This window comes from Mobula hypostoma, chromosome X2 (assembly GCF_963921235.1).
Source record: "Mobula hypostoma chromosome X2, sMobHyp1.1, whole genome shotgun sequence".
NCBI lineage: Eukaryota > Metazoa > Chordata > Chondrichthyes > Myliobatiformes > Myliobatidae > Mobula > Mobula hypostoma.
In genome coordinates this window covers 5,531,634-5,556,099 of record NC_086129.1, presented here as the reverse complement: position 1 = coordinate 5,556,099, position 24,466 = coordinate 5,531,634, and the positions used below count along the sequence as shown (strand labels likewise).

General features: G+C 44.2%; 1 long non-coding RNA gene and 1 pseudogene across 5 annotated transcripts; one reads left to right on the top strand and one right to left on the bottom strand.

The window, feature by feature from the left end:
* Window positions 1–1,270: 1,270 nt before the first annotated feature.
* On the top strand, window positions 1,271–21,524 carry LOC134340976 (zinc-binding protein A33-like; annotated as a pseudogene).
* Window positions 4,294–23,849, bottom strand: LOC134340987 (uncharacterized). 5 transcript variants are annotated; one of them, XR_010016688.1, is made up of 5 exons: window positions 23,794–23,849; window positions 17,954–18,095; window positions 16,114–16,151; window positions 10,416–10,549; window positions 5,957–8,387 (listed from the first exon to the last, which is right to left on the bottom strand). It is a non-coding gene; the product is annotated as an uncharacterized LOC134340987 (long non-coding RNA). The 5 variants fall into 5 exon arrangements; XR_010016686.1 differs by lacking the exons at window positions 17,954–18,095; window positions 23,794–23,849 and adding an exon at window positions 4,294–4,867 and having other exon boundaries at window positions 8,102–8,387; window positions 16,114–17,038; XR_010016687.1 differs by lacking the exons at window positions 17,954–18,095; window positions 23,794–23,849 and adding an exon at window positions 4,294–4,862 and having other exon boundaries at window positions 8,102–8,387; window positions 16,114–17,038.
* Window positions 23,850–24,466: the final 617 nt, after the last annotated feature.

Below are 24,466 nucleotides of genomic sequence, written 5' to 3'. Positions count from 1 at the left end.
TCTCTGGAGCTCTCACCGCTCTCCTGTGCAATCCGACAGGCTGAAGGCCAAGGGAGAACAAGGCGCAAAGGTAAATACGTGCTTTAGAAAATACGAAACAGGAGCAGGCGTTGCTATTCGGCCCCTTGCGCTGTGCTGCCCCTCAATTATAAATGGCTGATCTTTGACCTTTCCTTCAAAGTTCCCATCCATCATCGCCGAGCGCCTAAATATGTCTTTTTAATTTAGAAAACTCCAGATATTCACCGCACTGTGGGCGGGGAAATTTCTCCTCATCTCATTCCTGCTGAGGTCACCTCGGATTTTGAATCTGTGATCCCCGGTTCCACTGCCCAGCCAGGAGAAATATCATTCCTGCCCCCACCCTGTAAATACCCTGTGAGACTGTGTCTGTCACAATCAGGAAGCTTCTCCATGTGAACCTTGTGATAATGAAGCTGGTTACAGTTCTTTCAGACCAGCAGCTTTGACCACAAGAACATCAGACAGTGGTCAGCACGGAATGTCCTGCAGTTACTGCAGGAGAAGGACTGGATGGACACAGTGGAATGGTTCTCTGAGCAGACAGTCCAGACCATCTGGCAGAATGCCTCATCACCAGATCTCACCAACAGGCACCAAGACCTTACCTGCCTGGCGGCGAGAGGGGCCTCCCAGTCTGATCCTTGCTGCATGCCCGGAGATCACTCCCACAGCGCGCTGCCCCGAGATTACTGCAGTGGAGACGAGACGGTCACTCAGCTCTTTGCGGACTGTTGGCTGGCGAAGATATGTGGAGAAAGATGCAAGGACCTGTGCCACAGCAGCTGCGTGACAGAAGGGTCACTGATCTTCGGGCTGTTCCCAGGACGCACAGGAAAACGGACAGCAAGTGCTGCTGGAAGATCATCAACTTGGAGAAAGACCCCCGAAGCCTGTTGGTCTGACATCACATCGAGATGTCCGGAGAGCAGGGGTTCACACCCTGGGGTCCACGGTTAATGGAATTGGTCTTTGGCATAAAATGTTTGGGAATCCCTGTCGTGGAGGAATGCTGCCGACTGGCACATTCCAGGCTGCAGGGACACCATTGAAACTATAGAGATCCTCTAGTACCGGACCGGGAGGGGCCGGGTTGGCTCAGGAAGCCTCTCAGTTATTGTCGGAGTGACCCCCGGGGGGGGGGGGCACATGCACGACAACAGTCCTATCGGTTTTACCGAATGTAAAACACTAAACACGGCATAGACGACAAATGTAAATTCTTTGGGGAAAGGCATTGCACGTTTTATCATTCTAATTATTTTATATAAAGCTTACTTTGATAGGAAGCTTTATATAAAATAATGTAGTGGACAGTCGCGGTACTGCAGGGGATCAGCCCCTCCCCGAAAGTGAAATCATTCTGAATCAGGAAGTGCCGCGAGTTAACATGGCTTCGAAAGGACCGGTCGAGAGTTTAACCGAGGAGGTAATTTGTTCCATCTGCCTGGATTTCTTCACCGATCCGGTGTCACTGGAGTGTGGACACAACTTCTGTCGCTCTTGTATCACACGGTGTTGGGAAAGGGCGGAGAGAAACTCCTGCCCGGAATGTAGAGAGGTGTTTGCTGACCGCACCCTCAGGGTCAATCGGGCCTTGGCAAATCTGGCTGAAAAATTTCGAAATCTAAACCTGAATCTGAAAGGGAAGGAAAGTAAACTTCACTGCGAGGAACATGAGGAAGAACTGAAGCTGTTTTGTGAAACGGACAAGACACTGATCTGTCTGATCTGTAGAGATGCGGAAGAACACAGAGAGCACCGCTTTAAACCGATTAAAGAAGCTGTTAAAATCTATATGGTAAAAACTAACGTTAATTTAATACTTAACACATTTCCTTTCTCCTACATGCCATCACACGAGCCTCCGTAACCAACACATCGTTCTCTGCAACTTCCGCCATCTCCAACGGGATTCTACCATCTATCCGTCCCACAGCCCATCCCACACCCCACAACTCCCCGCTCTCTATACGGATCGCCCTCTACGTACTGTACCGCCCTTATCCACTCGCTCCTCCCCACTGATCTCCCTCCTGGCACTGACACCTGGAAGCGGGACAAGTGCTACACCCGACTCCTAACCCCCTCCCTTGTCACCATTCAGGCCCCAAACAGCCCCAGTTCCTCCCGTTTCTTTCATGGTCGATTGTCCTCTCGTATCAGATTCCTTCTTCTCCAGCTCTTTACCTCTTCCACCTGTCCCCTCTCAGCTTCTCACTTCATCATCCTCAACCACGTTCCCCCTCACATTGTCTCACCCGTCACCTGTCAGCTGGTTCTCGTCCCCAACCTTTTTATTCTGGCTTCTGCCCCATTCCTTCCCAATCCTAGTGAAGGGTCTCATCCCGAAACGTCGACTGTTTCTTTGTCCTGCATACAGTGGCTTGCAAAAGTTTGGGCACTCCTGGTCAAAATTTCTGTTCCTGTGAATAGCTAAGCGAGGAAAAATGAACAGATTTCCAAAAGGCATGAAATTAAAGATGACACATTTCTTTAATATTTTAAGCAAGAAATGTTTTTATTTCCATCTTTTACAGTTTCAAAATAACAAAAAAGGAAAAAGGCCCGAGGCAAAAGTTTGGGCACCCTGCATGGTCAGTACTCAGTAACACCCCCTTTGGCAAGTATCACAGCTTGTAAACGCTTTCTGTAGCCAGCTGAGTCTTTCATTTCATGTTTGGGGGATTTTTGCACATTCTACCTTGCAAAAGGGTTCAAGTTCTGAGAGATTCTTGGGGAGTCTTGCATGAACTGCTCTTTTGAGTTCTATCCACAGATTCTCAATGATGTTTTGGTCGGGGGGACTACGAGGGCCATGGCAAAATCTTCAGCTTGCGCCCCTTGAGGTAGTCCATTGTGGATTTTGGGGTGTGTTTAGGTTCATTATCCTGTTGAAGAAGCCATCCTCTTTTCAGCTTTTTTACAGACGGCGTGACATTTGCTTCCAGAATTGGCTGGTATTTAATTAAATTCATTTTTCCCTCTACCAGTAAATGTTCCCCAGACCACTGGCTGCAACACAAGCCCAAAAGATGATCGGTCCACCCCCGTGCTGAACAGTTGGAGAGGGGTTCTTTTCATGAAATCCTGCACCCTCTTTTGCTCCAACATACCTTTGCTCATTGTGGCCAGAAAGTTCTATTCGAAGAGTTTAAAGAACATCCAAACAAACCTGATGCATTTTGGAAACACGTTCTGTGGACTGATGAACTTAAATTAGTACTTTTAGGCGGCAATGTCATTGTTATTTTGAAACTGCAAAAATATGGAAATAAAAAAAACATTTTTTGCTTAGAACATTAAAGAAATCTGTCATCTTTAACTTTATGCATTTTGGAAATCAGTTCATCTTTTACTCGCTTAGCTATTCTCAGTAAAAGAAATTTTGACCGGGGTGCCCAAACTTTTGCATGCCACTGTAGATGCTGAGTTCCTCTGGCATTTTGTGTGCGGTAATCGCGTTTGATCCCCTGTTTCTTTTGTTCTACCTTTTTTTTCTATTTCTTACGCTCTCTGACTTCCAGGATCAGCTAAAATCTTCCTTAGACTCTCTCACAAAAAAGAAATCAGACTTCCAGGAAAAGGAGCAGCAACAGAAAGAGAAGATTTCCGGAGTTCGGGTGAGGCTTCCTGAGCGGATTTTCTGATATTACTGTAAAGTTTTGCTCCCTTTAATGCAGAATAGCAGAGTATCGCAGCTCTAGTGATTCGGGTTTGATCCTGACCTCTGGTGCTGTCTGTGTGGAGTTTGCATGCTCTTCCTGTGACCACGACAGTTTCAGACACATCCCAAGGACATGCTGGATGAATGGTTAATTACAATTAACCCTGTGAAGGTGGGGGAGGTTGTATGTGAATCAGGTGGGAGTTAATAGGTCAATGAGGGAGGTTTCAGGAAAACGTCAGGGAATGGGGTTGACGGGAATGATTCAGAAGCATGAATTTTAATGGACCGAATGGTCACCTTAACGTCATCAGGAAATACAGACAGCACTACAGTAAATTAATCTTCACCTTTCATTCGATAGGAACAGTCACACAGCGTTCAGACCCAAATCACGTCTCAGTTTGCAGAACTGCGTCAGATTATCACTGAGAAAGAGCAGAGCTTACTCAAGGATCTCAGGGAGGAAGAGGAGAGGATTCTAAATCGAATGGAGACAAATATTCGAGAGATTCAAGAGAATATCAGGTTGATTCAGGAGGAAATCTCAAAGTTAAAGGAACAGATGGATCAAAAAGACAGTGTGATATTTCTCAAGGTGAGGGATTATATTTCAATTTTTTTCCTGCCAAAGGGCACGAAATGAACAGTGGTATATTTGAAATAAACACAGCACAGTGGCCAGTTCTAACAGATCAATTGCCGCTGCAGGCAACCTCACACAGATTGTTACACTTGAATGACGCACCGTCCAATTACTCCAATGATGACGTTCCAAAATGTCTAAGATATGTATTCGATCTTCTATTAGCAACATACAATCTAGAAGCAATGAATCTTAAGCATCATAAATCGTAAGTTAAGCTGCAACGTATCGGTCAACAAAGATTTGACATCCGTCTGTCCCCAGCTCAAAACTTTTGAGAACAAGGTTCGAATATGTAACTTATTCCGTTTGCTTTTCCCACGTCCCCACTCACATGACGTGTTCCCATAATAAACACGTAACACAGAATACATTGCAGACAGAAAACAGATGCATTGCCCCTATACATAGCATTTACAAATGGCAGTAAACTGTTTCTCACCAGACAATTGATGAAACTATTCAGGGTTGTTGTTGTCCCAGAACTGGACTTCCACAATTTCTGTACATCCCAGGACAGAATGTAATCTGCTCTGAAAATAACACAGAGTTACAGACTGTGTCCTTAATTACCTGTTAAATATCCTCTAAAACTTCCATTAACACCCAGTTCCAGTCACAGGCTGTGATTGTGTCTGGTGTGGTGGGTGTGAGGTTCAATCACTGAGAACAAAGAATGTGACCCACACATCAGATTTATCCGCTCTATCCGGTTTCCATCAGATTACAGAAACATTCACCAATTCTTTACTTTTTCAGATAAATTTCACACGGGATTATATCCCATTTTCCATCATAAACAGGCCATTCGTTCCATATTCTGCTATCAATTTCCCTGCTTCACGAGCCTCCTCCCACCTACTCACCACACCCAGCGACAGTGCTCTGAACTCCACGGTCCCTCATCTGTTTATCTAGTTTCCCCATGACATTCAATCTCTGCTGTTCCACTTCAACCACTCCTGTGCCAGTGAGTTCCACATCCTCTTCACTAAATTTCTTATCGGATTCAGTAAAATCCATCTGGAATTTCATCTGCCCATAAATAGATATACTTTCTCCACATGCACACAATCAAATCCATCATTGATCTTAAATTGCTCCATTTTATCACCCTGACGTCTTATCCAGATGAAAATGCGCAACCCGTCCTGTCTTTCCTGTAAGTTTCATCCTCTCAGTAATGACCTAATTTTCAGAAACATTACCTGTAATTTTCCCCGTGGTTCTGTGTTTTTTGTGTGTGTGAGTGACTGCGGGAGAGGGAATTTTCAACACCTTGTAATGATTTGGATAAAATTCAGGATGTAGATGGTAAATCCAAGTCTAATCAGATTTGTGTTTTTATTTATTTCAGGTGGAAACTAGTAGGAACAGGAGGTAGGACATCCTCTTCACTGAAACCTTGTATAGATTTGTAAAATAGTTCAAAATAGCAGTTTATCACCATCAGTTTACTATTTACAGGATTAATGATGATGTCCAGGAATTGTCAGTGACAGATGAGGCCCTACCGGTTGAAAAATTCGATCACCTCTATTTGTTGAACACAGTGCTGAGAGAAACACTTGATGCCAATTATCGAGGTAAAACTTACAAATATTCATTTCTTTTTGTTTCTGAAACACAATTGTTATTATTTAAGGCAAAGATTGGCTGTAATAATGACTGAAGGGGAACTGAAGTCAACCCCACCGACTGGGGGGGGGGCGTGGGAGGCGTCACTGTCACATGGTCAGCTGGAGATGTCAGACCCCTGAACACACCAGCACAGGGTCACAATGCAACCAACACACGGGACTGGCAGATGAACCACTGGGTCCTGATCCCAGGCCACTGCACTAACATGCCAAGACATGAGTTTGAATCCTACCACAGGAGCTGAGAAATTAATACTGACTTGATGATATTGTAGGGAATAAAAGCGGGCATCACTGTGGTCACTGGACTTGTCAGAAAAATGCACAAGTCCTTTGTGCGCTGTGAGTGCAGACTCTGATTGACGCAGGTCTTCCCCCTTCTGGATCAGCAACTCTCACTGTTGTTCGAGGCAAAAGAGGGGAGCGGTAGTGATTGGGGACTCAGTCGGGGAACAGACAGGAGAATCTGTGGATGTGAACGGGACACCCGAATGGTATGTTGCCTCCTAGGTGCTGGAATCAGGGATGCCTCGGATCGTGTCTGCAGCATTTTAGAGAGTGAGGGAAAACAGCTGGATATGTTGGTATATTTTGGGGCCAATGACATTGGAAGTAAAAACAAAGAGGTCCTGAAAATAGAATTTGGAGAGCTTGGTAGAAAGCTCAGAAGCAGTACCTTCAGGTTTATAATTTCTGGACTGCTGCCTGTGCTAAGTGCTGGTGAGGGCAGAAGCAGGATAATTTGGCAGATTAAAGCATGCCTGAGAAGCTGGTGCAGGGGACAGGGCTTCAGGTTTTTGGATCATTGGGATCTTTTCTGGTGGAGAAATAACCTGCTCAAAAGGGATGGGTTGCACCTGGACCCGAGGGAGAACAATATTCTCACAGAGAGGTTTGATAGAGCTGTTGGGGAGGGTATAAACTAATTTGTTCAGGGTGGGGGGTTAGGAACGAGTGAAGGGGTAGGACTGATGGTAAAAATGCAAAGATAGTGTGCAGTCAGACAGTCAGATGGGGCAGACAGATACGAGGACAAAACTGCAGCCAGCAGGGTGAGTATCAGTGTATTAGGGATGCAGAATTAAAAAGGATAGGAAATACAGTACCCAAAGTGTTATATCTCAATGCATGGAGTGTGAGAAATAGGGTGGATGATCTTGTTGCATTATTACAGATTGTCAGGTATGATGTTGTGGCCATCACTGAATCATGGCTGCAGGATGGTTGTAGTTGGGAGATGAATGTCCAAGGTTACACATTGTATCGGTGGTATAGGAATGTAGGCAGAGGGGGTGAAATGGCTCTCCTGGTAAATCAGTAGAAAGATGTGACATAGGATTGGAAGATGTTGATTCCTTGTGGGTTGAGTGAAGGAAGTTCAAAAGTAAAAAATGATACTGATGGCAGTCATATACAGGATCTCAACAGTAGCTGGATGTGGACCACAGATTACAACTGGAAATAGAAAAGGCCGATGAAAAGGACAATGTTATAATAGTCATGGGAGATTTCAACATGCAGGTCAATTGGGAAAATCAGGTTAGTAATGGATCTCAAGAGAGTGAATTTGTTGAAAGTCATGTGATAACTTTTTAGAGCAGTTTGTCGTTGAGCCTACAAGGGGAAAAGCTCTACTGGATTGAGTGTTATGTATTGAACCGGAGGTGATTAGGTAAATGAACCCTTAGGAGTCAGTGCTCACAACATGACTGAGTTCAACCTGAAATTTGTTAAGCAGAAAGTAAAGTCTGATGTTGTAGTATTTCAGTAGAGTAAAGGAAATTACAGTGGTCTGAAAGAGGAGCTGGCCAAAGTAAATTGGAGAGAGATGTTATCTGGGATGACAGCAGAGCAGAAATGATGTCAGATTCTGGGAAAATGAGGAAGGTGAAGGATAGATATATTCCAAATATAAATAAATACTCAAATGGCAAAATAGTACAATCGTGGCTGATGAGGGAAGACAAGCTAATGTAAATGCCAAAGAGTGGGCATACAACAACGTGAAAATTAATAGGAAGACAGAGAATTGGGAGGCTTTTAAATACCTACAGAGAGGAACTGAAAAAATGATTGGGAGGGGAAAAATGAAATATGGAATTGAATTGAATTGACTTTATTACTTACATCCTTTCTATAAACGAGCAGGAAAAATCTTCCGTCTAAATGTCCAGTTTATAGTAATTGATGATAAATAATATGTATAACATTCTAGTCGATATAACATAGAAATACAGTTGTCTCAGCACGAGTTAAGCAGTCTGATGGCCTGGTGGAAGAAGCTGTCCCCAGACCCTGTTGGTTCTGGCTTTTATGCTGCGGTACCAGTTCCTGTATGGTAGCAACCGGCTCAGTTTGTTGTTGGGGTGACTTGGGTCTCCAGTGATCCTTCAGGCCCTTTTTACACACCTGTCTTTATAAAACAAGTAAGCAAACAATATCAAGCAACACACATCAAAGTTGCTGGCGAACGCAGCAGATCAAACAAACAAACAATATCAAATTGATTTTCAAGTATTGTGAAAAAATAACATAGAGATGAGAGTGGATATAGGACCACTAGAAAATGAGGCTGGATATATAATAACAGGGGACAAAGAGATGACAGATGAACTAAATGAGTATTTTCATCAGTCTTCACTGTGGAAGACACTAGCACTGTGTCAGGTGTTGAAGGGTGCGAGGGAAGAGAAGTGAGTGCAGTTACTGTTACACGGGAGAAGGGGCTCAAAAAGGGACATAAGTCACTCAGACCAGATGAACTGCACCCTAGTGTTCTGAAAGAGGTAGCGGTGGACATTGTGGAGGCATTTGAAATGATCTTTCAAAAATCATTGGGCTCTGTTGTGGTGTCAGAGGACTGGAAATTATAAACGTCACCCAACTCTTAGTCATGAGGAAGGCAGCAGAAATGAAGTTATAGACCAGTTTGCCTCACCTCTGTGGGTGGGAAGACATTAGTGTCAATTGTTAAGTATGAGGTAATGGAATACTTGGTGATACTGGACAAGATAGGACAAGTTGGCATATAATAAGATTGGTGGAGGGGCTGGTAGTGTTGAGGAAACAGGTAGGCTGCAGAAGGACTTGGATGAGCAGACTGGGCAAGAAAGTGGCAAATGATACACAATGCTGGAAAATTCATGGTCATGCATTGTGGTGGGAGACATAATATGCAGATTATTTAAAATGGGGAGACAATTCAAAAATCTGAGATGCAGATGGATCTGGGGGTCCTTCTGCAGAACACCCTGAAGGTTAACTTGCAGGTAGAGTCAGTTGTGAGGAAGGTAAATGCAATGTTAGCATTCAGTTCCAGGAGTTTAGTATACAGGAGTAGGGATGTGATGCTGAGGGTTTATAAGGCAATGGTGAGGCCTTACCTTGAGTATTGTGAACAGTTTTGGGCTCCTCATCTAAGAAAAGATGTGCTGGCATTGGAGAGGGTCCAGAGGAGGTTCACAAGGATGATTCCGGGAATGAAAGGGTTATCAGACGTGAAACGTTTGATAGCTCTGTGCCTGTACTCACTGGAATTTAGAAAGATGAGGGGGAATCTCACTGAAACTTTTTGAATGTTGAAAGGCCAAAACAGAGCAGGTGTGGGAAGGATGTTTCCCATAGTGGGGAAGTCTGGGACAAGAGGGCACAGCCTCAGGATACAGGGGCGTCTTATTTAAAAACAGAGACGCAGAGAAATTTCTTTAGCCAGAGGATGGTGAATTTGCAGAACTTGTTACCACAGGCAGCCGTGGAGGCCAGGTCGTTGGGCATATTTAAGGCCGAGCTTGACAGGTTCTAGATTGCACACAGTATCGGAGGTTGTGGTGAGAAGGCCGGGGAGTGGGGCTGAGGAGGAGAAGAAAAGGATCAGCCATGATTGAATGGCGGAGCAGACTCGATGGGCCAAATGGCCAAATTCTGCTCCTATGTCTTATGGGCTTCTGGTTATCAGACCACAACATTGAAGCATTGTGAGAATGAGCCCGGACAACCCAGCCGGCATTGACATCATTCAGGATTTCATCTCAGGAGAAGCACACACAGCATAACCAGACTGGCAAAACAGCCCGACACACACATACACAGGAAGGATTGGCAGATTGTGGTCAGAGACGCGGCAATGTACGTTGATATTTCCTTCAGTAACCTAGAAACTATTCTCTTCAGACACGGTAATTTATTTATTTAAACAACTCACACATGTCACACATTGTCAGCACACACCAGACATGTGATGACACACTGTGACATACAAATATTTCAATGTGCACACTCTCCTTCAATGTGTACACACAAACACACTGATATTTACCACAATCAACACACACACACACACACACACACACACACACACACACAAACATAATATCTGAGTGTTACACTTGGCCAAAGAAATAGGTCCACGTTCTGACTTAGGAATGAAATCTGCCGTCCTTACCCAGTCTGTCTGTTCTGTGCACTGAGCTGCCCTCTGACGTGACGTCACATCAACAGTTCACAGACAGACTCCAGGGTGAGATTCCTCAGGAGGATGATCTGGGAGGGTTTGAACCCACGGCCCACTTCATACATCTGCAAGACCAAGATGCCTTCTTGAGCATGTCCCCCTTGTGTGTGTTTACCCCATATCCCTCTAACCACTTCCAATCTATGTACCTGTGTAAGTTCATCTTAAAATATTTTAATTTTACCTGTTTCTACAGCATCTGACAGCAGATTCCATCTGCCCACCTCCCTCTCTGTGAGAAAGTTACCCCATAGATCCCTCATGAAAATTTCCACCCTCACTTTCAATCTGAGCCCTCTGGTTCTGTACTCCCATTTCTCAGAAAAATACTCACTTTATCTCAGCCTGTTGTGAATGTATTTACCTCGATAAGGGATCAACAATCAACATCCTACACTACAGCTAAATAGCCCAAGCTCAACCACTCTCCGCTTTTTAATCCAAGCCCCCCAGTCCTGGTAACATCCTCCTGAACCTTCCTGTCCAGTGCAATGACATCCTACACAGGTTGACTCTGTGGTTAAGAAGGCGTACGGTGTATTGACCTTCATCAATTGTGGGATTGAGTTTAAGAGCCGAGAGGTAATGTTGCAGCTATAAAGGACTCTGGTCAGCCCACTTGGAGTACTGTGCTCAATTCTGGTCACCGCACTACAACTACAGGAAGGACGTGGAAACCATGGAAAGGGTGCAGAGGAGATTTACAAGGATGTTGCCTTTTTTTGGGGGGGAGGGTATACCTCATGAGAATAGGTTGAGTGAACTCAGCCTTTTCTCCTTGGAACGACTGAGGATGAGAGGTGACCTGACGGAGATGTACAAGATAATGAGAGGCATTGATCGTGTGGATAGTCAGAGGCTTTTTCCCAGGGCTGAAATGGCTAGCATGAGAGGGCATAGTTTTAAGGTGCTTGGAAGGACATACAGAGATGTCAGAGGTATGTTTTTTATGCAGAGAATGGTGAGTGCATGGAACGGGCTGCTGGTGGTGGTGCTGCAGACGGAAACGATAGGGTCTTTTAAGAGACTCATGAATGGCTACATGAAGCTTATAAAAATACAGGGCCATGGGTAAGGCCTAGGTAGTTCTAAGGTAGGGACATGTTCAGCACCAGCTTAGTGGGCCAAAGGGCCTGTATTGTGTTCTATGTTTTCTGTGTTTCTATGTTTCACGATATTCGGGGAAGTGGAAATGCAGACAATACCCGAGCTGTGGTCTATCATCGATATCATAGATCTTGCTTACGTTCATGTGGACAGTGTCGAACATGCTGATGAATACAGAACTGAAGATGTTATATTTGATTGCACCAGTATACGGAATAAGGTAGATGATGTTGTAGCACAGGTAGAGATTGACAGGTATAACGTTGTTGATATCACTAAGTTGTGGCTGAAAGGAGATGCTGGCTTGAAGTTCAACATTCAAGGATACACCTTGTATTCAAAGGACAGGCAGGTAGGCAGAGGGGATGTGGAGGGTCTGTTGTAAAAAATGAAATAAAATCCTTAGAGAGAGGTGACATAGGGTGGGAAGATGTTGAGTCATTGTGGGTGGAGTTAAGGAACTGCAAGGGTAAAAAGACCCTGATGGTAATTATATACAGGCCTCTAAATAGTAGCCAAGATCAAAATGGGATACAAATTACACTAGGAAATGGAAAAAAAAATGCAATGTGACAGTGGGAATGGGGGATTTCAACAAGGAGGAAGGTTGGGACAATCATGTTGGTGCTGCATCCCAAGAGAGGGAATTTGTAGAATGTCCCCAAGATGGCTTTTTTGAACCACTTCTGGTTGAGCCCAATGGGAGAAAGGCAATTCTAGAGTGGGGTTTGTATAATGAACCAGATATGATTTGGGAGACTAAGGAAAAAGAATCTTTAGGAAGCAGTGATCACAAAATGATAGAATTCACCCTGGAGTTTGAGAGGGAGATAAAGTCAGATGTATCGGTATTAGAGTGGAGTAAAGTTAGTTACAGAGGCATGAGGGAAGAGCTGACCAAAGTAGATTGGGAGGGGACGCCAGCAGGGATGATTGCAGAACAACAAAGACTGGAATTTCTGGGGGCAATTTGGATAGATAAATCTCAAAGATGGAGGAGTATTATCCACGGAGGATGAGGCAACCTTGTATAACAAGGGAAGTCAAAGACAGCATAAAAGTGAAATAGAGGGCATACAATAGAGCAAAAATTAGCAGGATGTTGAAGTATTGAGGAGATTTTGATAATCAGCAGAAAGCAATTACAAAGCCCGAAGGAGAGAAAATGAGATATGAGGGAAAGCTTGCCTACAATACTCAAGAGGACACAAAACTCTAAAGAGTAAAAGAGAGGCAAGAGTGGATATTGGACCCCAAGAAAGTGACACTGGAGAGGAGACATGTGACAAAAGACATTGTCGAAGTACTTATTTAATATTTTGTGTCAATCCTCACTGTGGAAGATACCAGCTGTATGTCAGAAATGTGAGAGTGTCTGGGGACAGAATTGAGTGTTGCTGATGTTACTGAGGAGAAAGTGCGTGGGAAGATTGAAGGTCTGAAGGTACCTGGACCAGATGGACTACACCCCAGTGTTCGGAAAGAGTTAGCTGAAGAGAATATGGGGGCATTAGTAATGATCTTTCAGCAATCACTAGATAATTGGACATTCAAGATGAATGGAAATTGCAAAGGTCACTTCACTCTTTATGACGGGAGAGCAGCTGAGGAAAGAAAATTACAGGTGAGTTAGTCTGGATGTGGTGTGCTTGGAAAGATGCTGGGAGTCCAGTATTAATGGAACTGCTTTTGGGTACATGGAGGCACATGATAAAATAGGGCAAAGACAGCATGCCTTCCCTGAAACATAGAAACATAGAAAATAGGTGCAGGAGTAGGCCATTCGGCCCTTCGAGCCTGCACTGCTATTTATTATGATCATGGCTGATCATCCAACTCAGAACCCCGCCCGAGCCTTCCCTCCATACCCCCTGACCCCCGTAGCCACAAGGGCCATATCTAACTCCCTCTTAAATAAGGCCAATGAACTGGCCTCAACAGTTTCCTGTGGCAGAGAATTCCACAGATTCACCACTCTCTGTGTGAAGAAGTTTTTCCTAATCTCGGTCCTAAAAGGCTTCCCTTCTATCCTCAAACTGTGACCCCTCGTTCTGGACTTCCCCAACATCGGGAACAATCTTCCTGCATCTAGCCTGTCCAATCCCTTTAGGATTTTATACGTTTCAATCAGATCCCCCCTCAATCTTCTAAATTCCAACGAGTACAAGCCCAGTTCATCCAGTCTTTCTTCATATGAAAGTCCTGCCATCCCAGGAATCAATCTCGTGAACCTTCTTTGTACTCCCTCTATGGCAAAGATGTCTTTCCTCAGATTAGGGGACCAAAACTGCACACAATACTCCAGGTGTGGTCTCACCAAGGCCTTGTACAACTGCAGTAGTACCTCCCTGCTCCTGTACTCGAATCCTCTCGCTATAAATGCCAGCATACCATTCGCCTTTTTCACCACCTGCTGTACCTGCATGCCCACTTTCAATGACTGGTGTATAATGACACCCAGGTCTCGTTGCACCTCCCCTTTTCCTAATCGGCCACCATTCAGATAATAATCTGTTTTCCTATTTTTGCCACCAAAGTGGATAACTTCACATTTATCCACATTAAATTGCATCTGCCATGAATTTGCCCACTCACCCAACCTATACAAGTCACCCTGCATCCTCTTAGCATCCTCCTCACTGCTAACACTGCCACCCAGCTTCGTGTCATCCGCAAACTTGGAGATGCTGCATTTAATTCCCTCATCCAAGTCATTTATATTGTAAACAAGTGGGGTCCCAGCACTGAGCCCTGCGGTACCCCACTAGTCACCGCCTGCCATTCTGAAAACGTCCCATTTATTTCCACTCTTTGCTTCCTGTCTGCTAACCAATTCTCCACCCACACCAATACCTTACCCCCAATACCGTGTGCTTTAAGTTTGCACACTAATCTCCTGTGTGGGACCTTGTCAAAAGCCTTTTGAAAATCCAAATATACCACATCCACTGGTTCTCCCCTATCCACTCTACTAGTTACATCCTCAAAAAATTCTATGAGATTCGTCAGACATGATTTTCCTTTCACAAATCCATGCTGACTTTGTCCGATGATTTCACTGCTTTCCAAATGTGCTGTTATCACATCTTTGATAACTGACTCCAGCAGTTTCCCCACCACCGACGTTAGGCTAACCGGTCTATAATTCCTCGGTTTCTCTCTCCCTCCTTTTTTTAAAAGTGGGGTTACATTAGCCACCCTCCAATCCTCAGGAACTAGTCCAGAATCTAACGAGTTTTGAAAAATTATCACTAATGCATCCTCTATTTCTTGAAGGGGAAATCTTGCCTGACAAATCTGTTGGAATTTTTCGAGGAACACTAAGCCGAGATAGACAAAGAATGATCTGGATGACAGAATTGTTGCCTTTGTGGCCAAGTTTGCAGATGAGATGAAGTTAGGTGAAGGGGAAGATTGCGCTGCAGAAACTCAGAGTCTGGGGAAGGACAGAGACAGATTCCCTGATGGTTAATTGCAGTTTGAGTCAGTGTTAAGGTCAGCAAGCTCAATGTTAACATTCATTTCAAGAGGACTCGAATAGGATGTCATTCTGAGGGTTTGTAAGGCATTGGTCAGACCACACTCGGAGTATTGTGAGCAGTTTTGGGTCCCTTATATCGGAAAAGATGTGCTGGCATTGGAAAGGGTCCAGGAGGTTCACAGGAATGATTTTGGGAATGAAAGAGTTAACGTATGAGGAGTGTTTGATGGTTTTGGGCTGTACTCATCGGAGTTTAGAAGAATGGCTGATTTATTATCCCTCTCAACTCTACTCTCCCGCCTCCTCCCCATAACATTTGACACCCTGACTAATCAAGAAGTTTACATATCAACTTCTGCGTTAAAAATCACACACGAGAAAATCTGCAGATGCTGGTAATCCAAGCAACACAGGTCCTGATGAAGGGTCTTGGCCTGATCTCTCTGAAACCTACCCGGAGAGAGTGGATGTCGGAAGGATGTTTCCTATAGTGGGTGGGTCGAGAACACAAGGCACAGCCTCCGACTAGAGGGTGTCCATTTAGAACAGAGATGAGGAGGAATTCCTTTATCCACAGGATAGTGAATCTGCCACAGGGAATATATTTCATTGAATATATTTAAGGTGAAGCCACACACACAAAATGCTGGAGGAACTCAGCAGGCAAGGAAGCATCTATGGAAAAGAGTGAACTGTTGATGGTTCAGGCTGAAATCCTGCATCAGGACCTGTGTTGTTTAAGGGTCCCTGCAAATTCTTCCCCGTCCAAATGAGGGGCTGCGGGCGATGGGGTTGTGGGAAAGGGGACAAAGAGGTCCTCATCTCCATCTTTGTCCCCCGCCAGCTTCTCGTTACGTCTGCACGCACAGTTCACCCACAGGCTCTCCACCCCTCCCCCACCTGGTTCTGGTTCAATCTGACGTTTATCTCTCCACTGCTGGTTCCCATTATCACCTCCTTTACTGTCTCGAACCTTCACACTCCCCCACTCCACACTTCACACTCACAAATGAATGTTAACATTGAATGAAGGGTCTGTACCTGTGCTGTATGGTTCTATGTTCCATGTTCCCTGTTCTCTGTTCAGAAGAAAGAGAGGAGATCTCAGGGAAACAAAAAATTCTTCTGGGGTCAACAGGCAAGATACAGGGAGGATGTTTCCCCTGTCTGAGGAGTCAAGGGTCAGGGGTCACTGTCTGTTTGGAATTCTGAGCACCCGAAGGGAGAGTGGGGTTTGGGGGTTCTTATCCATTCAGTTCACAGAGCCATCGCCGTACAGCATAGAAATGTGCCCTTCGACACATCACATCTCTGCTGACCTATTTACCCATCTACATTCATCCCATTGGCCAGCATTAGGTCAGTCTCCTTCTGTGCCTTGCCTATTGAAGTGTCTGTCCAAGTGTCTCTTAAACACAGAGGACTGGAGGCCTGTGACCTGCAGAGGTCGGTGCTGGGGCCGCGGTTATTTGGCATTCCTATTAATGATTTGGATGATAATGTCGGTGACATAGTTGGTGCTGACGAAGGGTCTCGGCCTGAAACGTCGACTGCGCCTCTTCCAAGAGATGCTGCCTGGCCTGCTGCGTTCACCAGCAACTTTGATGTGTGTTGCTTGAATTTCCAGCATCTGCAGAATCCTGTTGTTTGTTGACATAGTTGGTAGGTTTGTTAATGACACTAAAATTCATGGTACAGTGGACAGGGAAGAGGGTTATCTCTGTTTACACCGGGCCCTTGATCAACTGTAGAGATGGGTACAGGGAGAATGTTTTAAAATACATCTTGGCAGGGCCGTGGATAAGAAAAGGTGAAAGGAATAATGGGCAAATGGGACTAGCTCACTAGAGCAAGTTGGTCAGCACAAACAAGCTGGGCCGATGGGCCTCCGTGACCTCCAGTTTAAATCTATTCACCCACCGCTTTCCCGCACTCATTTCTGCTGTCTATTTATTTCTGTTCTTGAGGGAAGATGTCGACCTGAAACGCAGACTGTCCATCTCTCTCCACACCTCCTGCCTGACCCGCTCGGTTCCTCCAGCATTTTGTGTCTGTTTGATCGGGAAATCTCTGCTCTCCGTCCAGCGGAAACCCCTGGGGAGACATTAGTTGTCCATCCGCTTTCGTTGGGTGAAACCTCTGGAAAGGTTCGTGTCGGCCACCCGACTGCGCCTGAGGCCTAGCGGCCTTTCCCCGATCCCCGGGGCCGCGCTGCCCGAGTCTCCCCCCGATCCCCGGGGCCGCGCTGTCCGAGTCTCCCCCCGATCCCCGGGGCCGCGCTGCCCGAGTCTCCCCCCGATCCCCGGGGCCGCGCTGCCCGAGTCTCCCCCCGATCCCCGGGGCCGCGCTGCCCGAGTCTCCCCCCGATCCCCGGGGCCGCGCTGCCCGAGTCTCCCCCCGATCCCCGGGGACTCTCTAATTCTCTGCTTCTCCCCCCAGTCTCTGTCACCCTGGATGTGGAAACGGCGAATCCGTGTCTCGAGGTGTCTGAGGATCGGAAGAGTGTGAGACGGACCAGGAATCGGAGGAATCTCCCTGACACCGGGAAGAGATTCACATTCTGGGCTTGTGTGCTGGGATCGGAGGGATTCACATCGGGGAGACATTACTGGGAGGTGGAGGTGACGAGGATTCGGGGCTGGTATCTGGGAGTCGCCGCAGAGTCTGTGGAGAGGAAGAGATGGATCAGACTGAGTCCGGAGACCGGATTCTGGGTCATCGGGCGGGTTGGTGACGTGTTACATCGGGATTGTGACGTGTTCATCTCCCCTGGGCCCCGTCTCCCTGCCGGTCCCATCCCCGGGAGGGTGGGAGTTTATCTCAGTTACCAGACCGGGACAGTTTCATTTTACAACGCGGAGACCAAGTCCCGTCTCCACACCTTCACTGGGAATAAATTCACGGGGAAACTTTATCCTTTCTTCATGACCTGGGATGAAAACCAGTGGCTGAGAATCTGCTCCGGTTCCGCTCCGGGTCTGTAAACGGGTCGGGTCCCGGGACCGGCGTCAGGAGTAAAGTCCCTGTAAATATAAATGTGCTGAGAGTGAAATAAACACGAGATGAGAATTATCGATCCATTAATTTTAACTCGTTCACCGCATCCGACAACAGAACAGAAACACCGCGGATTCAGCAGCAGCCGCGGGGCGGCGGGTCCTGAGCTCCCCCGGGTCCTAAAGTCCACCCGCACTGAGACAGGTTAAATGGGACAAGTGGGGGCGGTGCTGACTGGAAAAGACAGTGAAGATTGATACAAAGTGTTCATTAAGTTCATCTGACATTTCTTTGTCCCCCATCACTACCTCACCAGCATCATTTTCCAGTGCTCCAATATCAACTCTCATCTCCCTTTCACTGTTCATGTAACTGAAAACTAAACTTGTAGTATCCTGCTTTATATTATTGGCTAGTTTGCCTCATATTTCATCTTTACCATTCTTATGGCTTTTTTTTTTGTTGCCTTTTGTTGGATTTTAAGAGCATCCCAATAATCCAACATCCCACTCACCTTTGCTACCTTATATGCCATATAACACGCAGTCCTTAACTTCCCTTGTCAGCCATAGATTCCTACCCCTGCCATCTGAGAAATTCTTTTGTGGGACATGTCTCTCCTGCGCCTTGTAAACTATTTCCAGATACATCAGCCACCTGTGTTCAACCATCATTCCCGCACTATCCTTCTCCAATTCACCTGAGCAAATTCCTCTCTCATGCCTTTGTAATTCCCTTTATTCCATTGCGAGACTGATACATGTGACTTAGGCTTCTCCCTATGAAAATGCAGTATGAATTCAATTATATTATGATCACTGCCTCTGATGGGTTCCTTTACTTTAAGCTCCGGGATATGATCAGTTTTATTACACAACACCCAATCCAAGATGGCCTTTGTCACAAGTAGGCCCAAACACAAGCTACTTTAAGAAGCCGTCTCGTAGGCATTCAACAAATGCCCTATCGTGATCTAACAACAACCTTATTTTCCCAACCCTTTGCATATTGATGTCCCCGATATAATTGTGACGCTACCGTTATTATAGGCCTTTGCCCGTTCAATACTGCGAATTAATTTAAAGCCAGTCCCTTAACTTAATAAAGTTTTTATCTGAAAACAACCAACCCCACCAAAGATTGTACTGAAGACTGCATTTGATTTTTTTCAGCCATATCTGCTTCACACTGAAATAGTATGTGTTTACCAGTTTCATAATGACAAAATGTACACGACACAGAATGATGTTTTCCAATTAGATACAAGGCATAATTAAACATCGTGTGGGCATTTCTAAGTCGTGTCAATATCATTTCTTCCATTCTTGTTTTTAGCCCTTCTTCCATAAACCCGACTGGTTTATGTATTCTGTGAAGGTGCCTGTCCTGTATCCTACAAGTCTTGCCATAAGTCCCTAACTCTTAACACTACCAACCCCTAAGCTAAGATTTGCTAAGTGGAAGGTCTATATCCACAGTTGAACTTTTAACAGGTTGTGTTGCTAAACAGTCAACCCCATCATTTCCCTCACCAGTGCGCTGTGCAGGGCCCATAAGGTGCAGACACATAAACCAAATTTGTATATGAAATACTGCTTGACGAGGTCCCAACAGTCAATCTGACCTACTGCTAGAATGACCTGTTTTAAGGCTCATCAAATCCTTTTCTTGCTTTTTAAAATCTTTTTATTAATTATTATTGAAAATCAACAAGAGAAAAATACATCAAAATAATCAAGATAACGTATCCATAAGTAGAGTCAAAGTTAAATTATCAACCAGGCTAAACAGAAAAGCAATAATAATCAAAAAAACAAAGTGTTAAAGCTTTTTTTATGGAAAAAAGGAAAGAAGGAATAAAAAGGAACCCCTACTAACTAAAACAGAGAAAACCCCTAATAACTAAAACAGAAAGGAAATAACCCATTTGGAGCACAACCCTGGAGCCATGCGCCATACAAGCTTCCATAAAAAAAAAATCAAACCACCAACCAAATTCATATAACCAAGCATCAGAAAAGGACCATCTTAATTAACTCAAGTCAAATGATAATAACGGGCAAAAGTCCACAGCTTTTCTCAAAGTCAAATTTAGGATCAAAAGTTCCACTTCTAATGTTTTCCAAACTGAGACATAAAATCACCTGAAAGAACCATTGTATCAAAGTGGGAGCAGAGGCATCATTCCATTTTAATAAAATAGCCCTTCTAGCCAATAATGTGACAAATGCAATTACATACTGGTCAGATATAGAAATACCGTGAATATGTTGAGGAATTATACCAAACAAAACTGTCAATTTATTAGGTTGTAAATTGATTCTTAAAGCTTTAGAGATTATAGAAAAAATGAATTTCCAAAATTGCTTCAATACAGAACACGACCAAAACATATGTGTCAATGTAGCTATCTCAGTTTTGCATCTATCATACTGATTATTTACATTAGGAAAAAATTTAGACAATCTCTCCTTCATCAACTAATAACGATGTACAATTTTAAATTGAATTAGATAATGACTGGCACAAAATTCACAACCAATCCTCTGATATCAAGGTCATATTAAGCTCTCTTTCCCAATCTTGCTTGATGTTAAGGAAAGGATAATTGTCCTGTTGTAATAGTAAATTATAAATTTTCCCAATACAGCCTTTCACTAAAGTGTTCATTTTTAAAATAAGGTCAGAATCTTGTATATATGGAAAATTACTTAAATATTCTTGTAAAAAATGTCTGACCTGAAGATATTGCAAAAACCATCAAACCCGAAAAGGATTCTGAACAAATTACAAGTTTGTAAGGACCAATTTCCTGCACCCACTGTAATGATGACAAAGAATTTTGCTTCATATACCCATAAATGGCTGGTAAGTGATTTCTTTATCATTACCTGCAATTCAGACACACAGAAAAAAGCTAACAGCCACACTAACATTCCCAGTTAAATTTTGTTTCAATCCATCTGTAAAAATGGTTACTGTATGATAGTAACTGTCATTAATATACTCATGAACCAACAGACTCTCAGGCAGAACAGAATCCACGAGTGTAACCTAAAATTAACTACAGTCATTGAAAGAAAACACAAAATGGGGTTAAGGAGAAAGCTACAGTGGGACATATTGTATCAACCAATAGTCATAGTCATAGTCATACTTTATTGATCCCGGGGGAAATTGGATTTCGTTACAGTTGCAGCATAATTAATAGTAATAAAACCATAAATAGTTAAATAGTAATATGTAAGTTATGCCAGTAAATTATAAATAAGTCCAGGACCAGCCTATTGGCTCAGGGTGTCTGACCCTCCAGGGGAGGAGTTGTAAAGTTTGATGGCCACAGGCAGGAATGACTTCCTATGACGCTCTGTGTTGCATCTCGGTGGAATGAGTCTCTGGCTGAATGTACTCCTGTGCCCACCCAGGACGTTATGTACTGGATGGGAGACTTTGTCCAAGATGGCATGCAACTTGGACAGCATCCTCTTTTCAGACACCACCATGAGAGAGTCCAGTTCCATCCCCACAACATCACTGGCCTTACCAATGAGTTTGTTGATGCTGTTGGTGTCTGCTACCCTCAGCCTGCTGCCCCAGCACACAACAGCAAACAGGATCGCACTGGCCACCACAGACTCGTAGAACATCCTCAGCATCGTCCGGCAGATGTTAAAGGACCTCAGTCTCCTCAGGAAATAGAGATGGCTCTGACCCTTCTTGTAGACAGCCTCGGTGTTTCTGTGACCAGTCCAGTTTATTGTCAATTCATATCCCCGGGTATTTGTCATCCTCCACCATGTCCACACTGACCCCCTGGATGGAAACAGGGGTCACCGGTACCTTAGGTCTCCTCAGGTCTACCACCAGCTCCTTAGTCTTTTTCACATTAAGCGGCAGATAATTCTGCTCACACCGTGTGACAAAGTTTCCTACCGTGGCCCTGTATTCAGGGTTACACCTGAGTACAGTACACCCAACAATACACCCATGTTCCCAGCGTGATATGAACCCAGCCACCTAAAACTGAAAACCAAATGTCCTCTAGCACAGGATGATAATTTCTTTGCCCGCTCAAATTAATCCAATTTGTTAACAGCAGCTTCAACCTCTGTCGCTGGAAGGGCAATTGTCCCATTTCAACCAGTAAAGCCGAAACAAGGGACGACTTTATTGCACCACAGCAAAATCTTAAAACCTGTGCTCGTATCACACCCAAGTATTTAAAAGTTGAATATGAAACTGATCCATAAGCCACACAGCCAGAATCAAGAACAGATTGAATTACACAAATATAAATGGTCAACAAAGATTTTAATGTTGCACTCCAAGAATACCCACACAGACGCCTGAGGATATTTAATGCTCCTTTACATTTATCAATTATTTTACTGATATGGTGCTTCCATGTCAGCTTATTATCCATCCACATGCCTGGAAATCTCACCACTGACATATTTTCAGGAGTTTGACCATATAGTTCCAAATCAAGTGCAGGTCTATTAATCCTGTTTGTAAAACACATTAACGTGTTTTAGTGACTGAAAACTTTAAATCTTCATCTATTTGCCCACTGTTTGACCTATTCATTGTAAATTTCATCCTATTTGCAGTAAAATTGAAATGCTACCTCTAATCAAAAAAGCTATATCATCTGTATAAAGGGATTAACCCAGCATACCCATCTCAGAGAAAATGCCATTAATCATAATATTAAATAATGAAGGGCTAAAATACTGCTTTATGGGGTCACATTTTCCATCTCATAGAAACACAAACATAACATGCCCACCCGTACCTGCACAGTCCGTCCAAATAAAAAACTCAGATAAATTATGCAATCTCCCCTCACTCCTAATTTCCAAAATTCAATCAAAAATCCTTCCAAACATATCATATGTATTTACAATATTAAAATACTGCTATTACAACATCTTTATTTAGCCGTGCTTTCCTATAATCATCTTCCAAACCTAAAACTGCTTCCAATGTCATTCTATCCTTCCAAAATCCAGTCTAATAAAACACTTTATCATCTCTCTTTCCAAAATATAACTGAAGCATTCGATTACCATACATTCCATCAGTTTACATAAATGAGACATTAACAATATAGGCCATAACTAGAAAGATCAAACTGGGATCTGCCAGGTTTCAGAAAACAGGCAATCCTGCTGCCATATTCCATGAGGGAGGGAGATGGCCCAATTTCTAAACATGATTCAAAAATGTTAATATTTTCACAAAAGAGAGTTACATACAGCTACAATTACATATATCACCCTTTCCTGGGGATGTATGACTTGCATTAATAATAGACTTTTAAAATTTGTACAAAGAAAACTCTACGTCAATGATACTATCATTGCTACAACTGCCTTCCAACACATCAGGGTATTCACTTAGAAACATATCCCAACGCTGTTTAACTTCTTCACTTAAATTATCTTGATTAAGAATGACAGCAGATGACCCAGAAAGTAACACAACTTTCCATGGTTCAGTAAAAATCATTTTGCCCTGATTAATCAATCCTGAAATACTAATACCATTTTAAATCCCCCCATTTTCTAAATCATACCCCAAACAACTCCAAGTTAAATATCCCTTCAAATATTATGTCAATATGACCTCCAGTAAATCACATCCTTCCTCACCACGACCTGTGTCCTTTTATTCTTAATAGTGTCACTTGGAGACAGATGCATCATCACATTAAAAACTTACATTTCTCCCAATTTGCTTTACCAAAGACTCCACCTCCTACAAGTGGCATCCGATCCCCGATATAAATCCAAACTCAAGCTCATAGAGACACAAGGCTGACTGACGTTCATATTAACTAATCATCGTGTGAGTTCTCATTTGACCGACACGCATTACAGCCAATGATAGCAGGGTTTAGAGGCGGGTCTGACCTACGATAGGCTGGTGGGAATCTGCCCCCTGTTCGCCTCCTCCTCTTCCGCTCCATCGCCATGGCGGAGTTCAGCGAGTCGCTGCGGTCGGTGGTCGCCGGTCTCGGCACCCACAGGGACGGGTGCGGTTCTCCTCCGACGCCTCGGTGAGTCCATTCCGGTGATGTCTGTGGTGGCTGAGAAAAAAATGCAGGGAGTTAGCGGGAAGGAAGACATACTGACTACAACTCCCAGAAGGCCCCGCTGATGACACAGAAGTCGGGGGTGTTGTGGAGAGTCTGGAAGATTGTCAGTGATCACAGCGGGAAATAGATAGGATGCAGAACTGGGCTGAGAAGTGGCAGATGGAGTTCAACACAGATACGTGTGAAGTGGTTCATTTCGACAGGTCAATTTTGAACACAGAATATAACATTAATGGTAAGACTCTTGGCAGTGTGGAGGGTCAGAGAGATCTTGGGGTCCGTGTCCATACGACACTC